An 8727-nucleotide genomic window follows, 5' to 3' on the forward strand; every position below is an offset into this window, starting at 1 on the left:
ATGCACACGGGGGAAGTTTTACCTAAGGTGTATCCCATACATCAGAATGAAACCGCCCTTACAGGGGCACCTGGGTGGCTCAGTGGGTCAAGCTCCCGACTTCGGCTCAGGTCATGATCTCACGGTCTGTGAGTCTGAGCCCCGCGTTGGGCTCTGTGCTGAAGGCTCGGAGCCTGGAGCCTACTTCTCATTCTGTGTCTTCCTCTCTCTCTCTCTCTCTCTCTTCCCCTCCTCCACTCATTCTCGTTCTCTCTCTCTCTCTCTCTCTCAAAAATAAACATTAAAAATTTTTTTAAAAAACAAGAAAGAAACAACTCTTACCAAGGTAATGAGGGGATGGCTCCAGAAAGGCAACCATTGACATGAGACATTTAATCGGAGCCTGAGGGCAAAGACCAAAGCGTCCCCGAAATGAGCAGATCCTAGAATTGCCAGGGCTGAAGGAATTCCTGATCATCTTGCTGAGAGCATGTAAGATTTTGGCAATGGTTTGGGCCAGTTTTCAGGTAAAAGGAAAACAACAGGCTGAAGGGGATGAGCACACAATAGGCTTCATTGGAAAAGTGCCTTCGCTGGAGGCTTTATGGGAGCCAGGTCTATTGGTGGGAATGCAAACGGGTGTGGCCACTCTGGAAAACAGTATGGAGGTCCCTCAAAGTTAAAAATAAAACTATTCTACGCTGATACAGTAATCACACTATTGGGGGTTCACCCCCCAAAATACAAAAACACTAATTCAGGGGCACCTGGGTGGCTCAGTCAGTTAAGTGTCTGACTTCAGGCTCAGGTCATGATCTCACGGTTTGTGAGTTCGAGCCCCACGTCAGGCTCTGTGCTGATGGCTCAGAGCCCGGAGCCTGCTTCTGATCCTGTCTCCCTCTCTCTCTATCCCTCCCCGACCAGTGCTCTGCCTCTCTGGCTCTAAAGAATAAATAAATGTACAAAAACAAATTAAAAGAAAAACACTAATTCAAAGGCTATATGCACCCCAATGTTTATAGCGGCATTATGGCGATAGCCAAATTATGGAAGCAACCCAAGCGTCCATGGATAGATGAATGAATGAAGATGTGCGGTGTATATATATATATATATATATATATATATATATATAAAATGGAGTATCATTCGGCCATAAAAAATGAGATCTTGCCATTTGCGACAACAGGGACAGACCTGGAGTGTGTAACGCTAAGCAAAATAAGTCGGTCAGAGAAAGACAAATACCGTCAAATACCGAGCAAAGACAAATATCGACAAATACCGAGCAAAGAAAAAAACGAGAGACAAAGGAAGAAAGAGACTCTTTCACTATAGAGAACAAAGTGATGGTTACCAGAGGGGAGGTGGGGGGGGTGGGGAGGGGGGAAACAGGTGATGGGGATGAAGAAGGGCACGTGTTGTGATGGCATCACAACTCTTCATCTCAGGGCTGTGAGTTCGAGCCCCATGTCGGGCAAAGAGATTTATTAAATAAATAAACTGGTTTTAAAAAGGTGTTTTTGAGAATATACCCTTCCCCCCTCAAAAAGAGACAGTCAGCCGGGTCTAACTAAGGAATTTCTAGGTGTAACCCTCCTCAAACATTCACATCTAGTCCCTTCATCTTCCACTCACCAAATACAGGTCCTGAACTGATCCCATGCCAGGCCGGCCTTTGCACTTGGCCTTGAAGTATATTCACATCTTCCCCCTGACCTTTTGAGAACACCAACGGTAGTCTTAGAACAAGATACACTTTTATATATTTCTGTCGCCCTTTAAAAAAAAAATTTGGGGGGGGGGCGCCTGGGTGGCTCAGTTGGTCAAGCATGCGACTCTTGGTTTCGGCTCAGGTCATGATCTCTCAGTTCATGAGTTCAAGTCCCACATCGGGCTCTGTGCTGACAGTGCGGATCCTGCTTGAGATTCTCTCTATTCCTCTCTCTCTCTCTCTCTCTCAAAATAAATAAACTTAAAAAAATAAATAAAATATTTTTATTAATAAGGATGTTCTTAAAAAGCACGTACAGAAGTTGAGAGAGTAGTATAATGAACCAACGTTACCTTTACCTGGCTTCAAAGATTGTCTCTGCCAATCTTGTTTCATCTATCCCCTCCAGCACGGGTGTTCCTCTCTCATTTTAATAGCTAACAAACTTGGGGGACGCCTGGGTGGCTCAGTCGGTTAAGGGTCCGCGGTTGATCTCGAGGTTTGCGAGTTCGAGCCCCGCGTCGGGCTCTGTGCTGACAGCTCAGAGCCTGGAGCCTGCTTCCGATTCTGGGTCTCCCTCTGTCTCTGCCCCTCCCCTGCTCACACTCTGTCTCTCAAAAATAAATAAAAACATTAAAAAAATTTTAAAAACATCGTTCTAACAAAATTGGTTTGAGAGGGCAAGGGCCTCACTCAGAGCCGCCTTGTTAGAAGCAGATAGAAAACTGTATCTCAGGCCAAGTTTCTAAGTAATTGTAATGGGCTCTTTGAGAGATTCAAACTGCGGAGAAACAAAAATAAAAAGAACGGACCCAGAGTGAAAATCACTTACCACCCTTTTCAGTAGATTCTCTCCCCCTCAGGAAATTTTTTAAAAGTTCAATAGGGGGACGCCTGGGTGGCTCAGTCGGTTAAGCGTCCGACTTGAGCTCAGGTCACGATCTCGCGGTTCGTGAGTTCGAGCCCCGCATCGGGCTCTGGGCTGATGGCTCAGAGCCTGGAGCCTGCTTCCGATTCTGTGTCTCCCTCTCTCTCTGCCCCTCCCCCGCTCATGCTCTGTCTCTGTCTCAAAAATAAATAAAACGTTAAAAAAATTTTTTTAAAAATTCAGTAGGAAAACATATAAAACAATATAATATAGAAGTCTTTTCAAGCCAAGATGTATGTATATATATATATATATTTTTTAAGACTATTTATTTATGTTAAAGGGGGAGGGGCAGAGAGAGAGAGAGAGAAGGAATCCCAAGCAGGCTCCGCAGTGTCAGTGCAGAGCCCAACGTGGGGTTCGATCTGAACTGTGAGATCCAGACCTGAGCTGAAATCAAGAGTTGGCTGCTTAACGAACTGAGCCACCCAGGCATCCCCAAGGGGTGTATTTTTTAAATATTGCTTTAAATGATAAGGCCGTTCTGTATTTTCTGTGGAATTTCAATTGTTAGCAAGCAAAAGGTTAATATTCAGTGAACCATGACAACAAAAGCCTGTATGTCCATGTTCAAGGTTTTTTGAAAAGGTTATATAGGGGGGAAAAAAATCTTTATTTTTCTTAAAATTGACAGTTACTGTCTATAACTGAGAAGATGGTTCTATTTGTGTGTTATTTTATAGCCACATATACCTCTTCTTTTTTTTTGGTGTGGGGCGCCTAGGTGGCGCAGTCGGTTAAGCGTCCGACTTCAGCTCAGGTCACGATCTCGCGGTCCGTGAGTTCGAGCCCCGCGTCGGGCTCTGGGCTGATGGCTCGGAGCCTGGAGCCTGTTTCCGATTCTGTGTCTCCCTCTCTCTCTGCCCCTCCCCCGTTCATGCTCTGTCTCTCTGTCCCCAAAATAAATAAACGTTGAAAAAAAAATTAAAAAAATAAAAATAAAAATAAATAAATTAATTAATTAAATAAAACTGAGAAGCAGACATTTGGTCTTCTCCCAGGACTATGAGAAAAGGTTTCGTTTTATAAAGCCAGCACACCAGATTTTTCTATTTGCTGTTCCGTCCACCTATCCTTTCGGTCTGGGCTAAGTTCTGTCTTCATCGATTTTAGCGTTCTGACATTTAAAACAGCAGTTAGGTGTTCCAAAATGCCTGAGAATGACAGATCGCGCCAGATACCACGGGTCCACTACCTTTTACAAATCTGTGACCACTTGGGACACTGAAGAAAGGAACCTGTTTGGATGGTGGATGGGAGTCCCGGGACCTCTCCACTGCTGAGGCTTTGCAACTCAATCTGTGAGTCTCCGGGCACAATCTCGACATTTAAAAACGGAACTCTGGGGCTCGTGGGTGGGGAGTTGGAGCCCCAAACTGGGTGTTAGAGATTACTATAAATAAATAAATAAATAATAAAGAAGTAAAAAGAAAAAAAAAGAATAGAACTTAGGCGTTTTCTTCGCAAGAAATTAATTATTAATGCCACTTGATGTTAACACAGCCGGATTCTTACAGTGCATTGTATTCTGACTTTTCCACCCTACTATTTCGTACTTAGCAGGGATCTCAGCAAGGTTAACAGCCCCTAGCGCTGCTGACTGGTTGATGGTTATCTAAGTCTCAGGGGCAATGTTAAGAGCAGCCTCTAAATACCTTGGACAAAAGAGTCCTTCACGCCGAATGGCCACCAGCTAATTATTACCTCCACAGTGGAGAGATGAAATGAAGTAGAAGCCAAATTTATACGATGGGAAATCTGGGCTTGAGGAAAAGAAGTGAACCCTGAAAATGAGAACCTAAAAAAAAATCATGGACCGCGGAAATCGCCAAGGCAATCCTTTTCGTGAGCGAGCTGTAGTCAACTACTCTCTGAGAAGTCTAGAAATAATATTTAGATAGATATAGCTATGTGCTAAGAGGGATGCCTCCAGCTGAAATTTCTTCCACACAGGTCAGTGACGAAGGGAGGGCCCTGGTTTTAGTGTCTTTTCTGTGTTAATTTGAAGTCACGGTTATTGGGGCGCCTGGGTGTTTCAGGTGGTTGAGCGTCCAACTTCGGCTCAGGTCATGATGTTGCAGTTTGTGAGTTCCAGCCCCGCGTCGGGCTCTGTGCCGTCAGCTCGAATCCTGGAACGTGTTTCTGATTCTATGTCTCTCTCTCTCTCTCTCTCTCTCTCTCTCTGTCCCTCCCCTGCTCGCACTCTGTCTCTCGCTCGCTCTCAAAAATAAACGTTAAAAAATAAGTCACAGTTGCTCCACATGAGCACTGTTGATATATTTGGGGCCAGATCATTTGTTTTGGGGGGACAGGGAGGGACGTTGTCCTATGCATTATAAGGTGTTTACCAGCAACCCTGGCCTCCACCCCTTAGGTGACAATGAAAACCCGGTTCCAAACACTGCCAAATGTCCCCTGGGGGCAAAGTCAGCTGAGAACCAGTGTTATAAGTCCCCAAACACACCCATCCGTGTATCCTCTCCTTCAGATCCTCCCCCCCGCCCAACAAAAGCCAAACTGAACCACCCCGCTCAATTGATTTTCTTTCAAACCTATGAACTCACTTCAACGAAGTGGGTGGGGGGGTGGTTTCCCCACTTTTTCCTTTCTGCTGAAGACTTCACAGCCTCTCGAGCAGTTACCTGTCTCTTTCAGGTACCTTGTTTTCCAGGTACACTCCTACCTTGAACGTGGCAATTACAGTCAAAATGATACAACTAAGGATTGTGATTTATGCTATCTTTTCGCTCCCCGTAGGAGGAATGCAAGTCTTTAATTTTTAGGAAGAACACCGGAACTAAATAAATACTTAGCACTTTAAAGGAAATGCTTTTTACACTTCAATGAATTCCTGCCAGGAGGCACGGACTGAAAAATGCAGCACTCCTCAACAATGATGTCTAACAATAATAGCCTCCAGTACTTAACAGCCTCCCACCCGTGTTTCTATGGTGATACTTGAACTCAAAAGGTCTGAATTTAAACTACCTAACTAATCTGAAGAAAATCCTTTCCCTCCTTCCTTGGAGCATTTTTTTTTCAAAATCATTTGTTGGGGGAGGGTGGAGAGGAGAGAGGAACGCTTCCCCAGTTTTAGTGAGGCGGACGTGAGACCTTCTCAAATCGGGACGGAGGATAAAACTTCTAAGACCAATCTTCGGAGCCTCGTTTAACCGCTTTGCAATGAGGAAAATACTAGGCACTGTTCAAGGAGGCGCAGAGTTGAAGCATGCCAGCAGCGTTGAAACTCATCGGCAAAATACTCTTCCCAGCTGACATATACCTGACATATACTCTCCCGTGTTCCGTAGGGACGATACACCCCGGCGACGAAAAATACGTTCCGTTTCCTCTAAGGGCACATCCAACCCGTCAGACGGGGCGACAACAGCAAAGAGCTGCTGAAATCCTGAGACCCAGGCTGCGAGGCATCCTGAAGAGCCAGCCCTTCTCTCCCAAGAAAAGTTAGGAGCCACGTTCAGATACGGCAGCGTCTGAAAATCACGGGAGAAGGATTTCAAAATAACCCCCCAATAAACTGCTCAACGGGCATGGCGGTCAAATGGAAATTTTCCCTGTGTTCTGGAGCACTCGAAGGGGTTTAAGAGGCCTCTGGCTGACACAGGCATACACCTTTGAAAAACGTGGGCTGTAGCTTTAAAAGGTGTCAAAGGAAAAGCAGATGAAATACTGTAATCTCCACCCACTGTCACTTAAGACATACAGCCCACGCACTCCGCACGCCCAGCCAGCATCCTGCATCCACCCTTTCGGTCAAGCCCACTGCATTAGACCATGGAAACTCAGGATGTGTGGCCACAGGGGCCCCTGCTCTGGCTCCAGCTGGCCCACCACGTGGCGTGGCCGTGACCTTAGTCACACTTCCCCCTGACATCCTGTGAGTGGGCTCAAGCTGGAGCCAGACCTTCCCACCGTGACAAACCCTCACTCCCTGAAACATTCCATTCTCTTCTAACAACCAGGAGCTTCCTGCTCCCCACCCCTCCTGAACAACAGGTCTTTGAATATCATGCACCACCCTGGTGACCCCTTTAACCATTTAGCGCAAAGGGAGGGATTTGCAACTTCACTCTGGATGTTCACAGAAGCTCTCTCTCTCTCTCTCTCTCTCTCTCTCTCTCTCTGTGTGTGTGTTAACTAAACGATTTTCACGATCATCACTTCTCCAGGAATTACAATAAGCACATAGGAACTTGGGAATGGAAAACAGGATGCTGAAAAATGTGCACAACAAAGCGATCTTCATTAAACAAATGCTTCTTCCCTTAGGAGACAGAGGGTGCCTGCTGGATTCAGATTTACAGAAGCATGACCTTCCCGGTCCTTTTCTAGTTGGGACTAGAAGGATTTCAGAAATCCTGGGAGTTGTTGAGGCGCCTGGGTGGCTCAGTTGGTTAAGGGTCCCCCTTCGACTCAGGTCGTGGTCTCGTGGTTTGTGAGTTCAAGCCCCTCGGCTGTCAGCCCGGAGCCTGCTTCAGATCCTCTGTCCCCCTCTCTCTGCCCCTCCCGGCTCGCGTGAGCTCTCTCTCTCTCCGAAATAAATAAACTATAAAAAAATTATTTTAAATAAAAAAAGAAATTTGTGAGTTGTATGCATAACCCTGGTCTCTGAAAAAGAACGTTCATTTAAATAAAACAGATTTAATGAGAAAAGTACTCCCCATTTCCTTTCAGCGGTAGAATCAAGAAAGAAGCAATTGTTTGTTTCATCAGGTAACGGGCAGTATTAATCCTACCTTCCTCCTAAAAGATGCATGTGGGTCCTAAGGTGGTTTCTCAGGCAAAGACTTTAGTAAAGCTGGGTAAGAGGCAGTTAATGCACTCATTGTTTAGACCCCTACTATTTTCCATATTCAAAAAATGGCCAGTGGGGCGCCTGGGTGGCGCAGTCCGTTAAGCGTCCGACTTCAGCCAGGTCGCGATCTCGCGGTCCGTGAGTTCGAGCCCTGCGTCGGGCTCTGGGCTGATGGCTCGGAGCCTGGAGCCTGTTTCCGATTCTGTGTCTCCCTCTCTCTCTCTGCCCCTCCCCCGTTCATGCTCTGTCTCTCTCTGTCCCAAAAATAAATAAAAAACATTGAAAAAAAAAATTTAAAAAAAAAAAAAAAAAGAGAAAAAAAATGGCCAGAGAGGTTCCGGCTGGGCAAAAAAGAGAGAGCCCACACTCCATCGTCCTGCTTTTCTCAGGGTACCAGACTAGAAAACCTGGAGAGACTGCACAGAGCAGCTAGGAAAGACAGGAAAGGTTAGGAAAGACAGGAATTCAAAATGCCACCAAAGGGCCAGTGAGTTTCCCATGACGGTCTCCTCCAGTATTACCCCACGGCCTGACCCCAACGCACTGTCAGCTTTGGCTCGGGGAGCAGGAAAGAACTCCTGATGCTCAGAGAGCGGGGGAAATCCCCCGGTTATTTTTTGTTTTGTTGTGTTTTCCTTCGCTCTGTCCTCTCAGGTCACAACCCCCCCCCCCACCCCCCAGTGGCAATGGCAGCCCGCAGGGCCAGAACTCTGAGGGCCAAGAGCCTTCCTCTACATTCCGCGGAGCTGTGGCTCCAAGAAGATGGGGTGAGACCATGCCTTTTTTTTTTTTTTTATTCTCTGTCCTCCTGACCAAGCTTGGTAGCTAAATGACCGAAACAGGGAAGCCCCTTGCAATCGGGAAGTACTAGAGAAATTATGTAGAGAGAGAGATTGGGAATCCCAGCCGTCCACACAGAGCCCGATGCGAGGCTCGAACCCATGCACCGTGGGATCATGACCTGAGCCGAAGACGGGCGCTGAATCGACTGAGCCACCCAGGCCCCCCCGCCCCCAGCATGGATCTCATCCTAAACAGCCTACCTGAGACTAAGAACACCGGGGGGCCACAGTCACAGGAGGTTGGGTTAGAACTTGCTCTCTGAACATAACCAAGTCGACTGCCTGCTAAAACAAAGATATCAACATTCTCCATGGGATTTAAACAAGATCCAGAGGCTCGTAACATAGCATTCAAAACGTCCTGGCTAACATCCAAAAGACTTGAAAGCAGCTATTAGAACACTGCTCCGGCAACCAGTCACAGGCAACCGTGAAACCTACGGGAGAA

Source organism: Prionailurus bengalensis, chromosome X (genome assembly GCF_016509475.1).
Source record: "Prionailurus bengalensis isolate Pbe53 chromosome X, Fcat_Pben_1.1_paternal_pri, whole genome shotgun sequence".
Taxonomy (NCBI): Eukaryota; Metazoa; Chordata; class Mammalia; order Carnivora; family Felidae; genus Prionailurus; species Prionailurus bengalensis.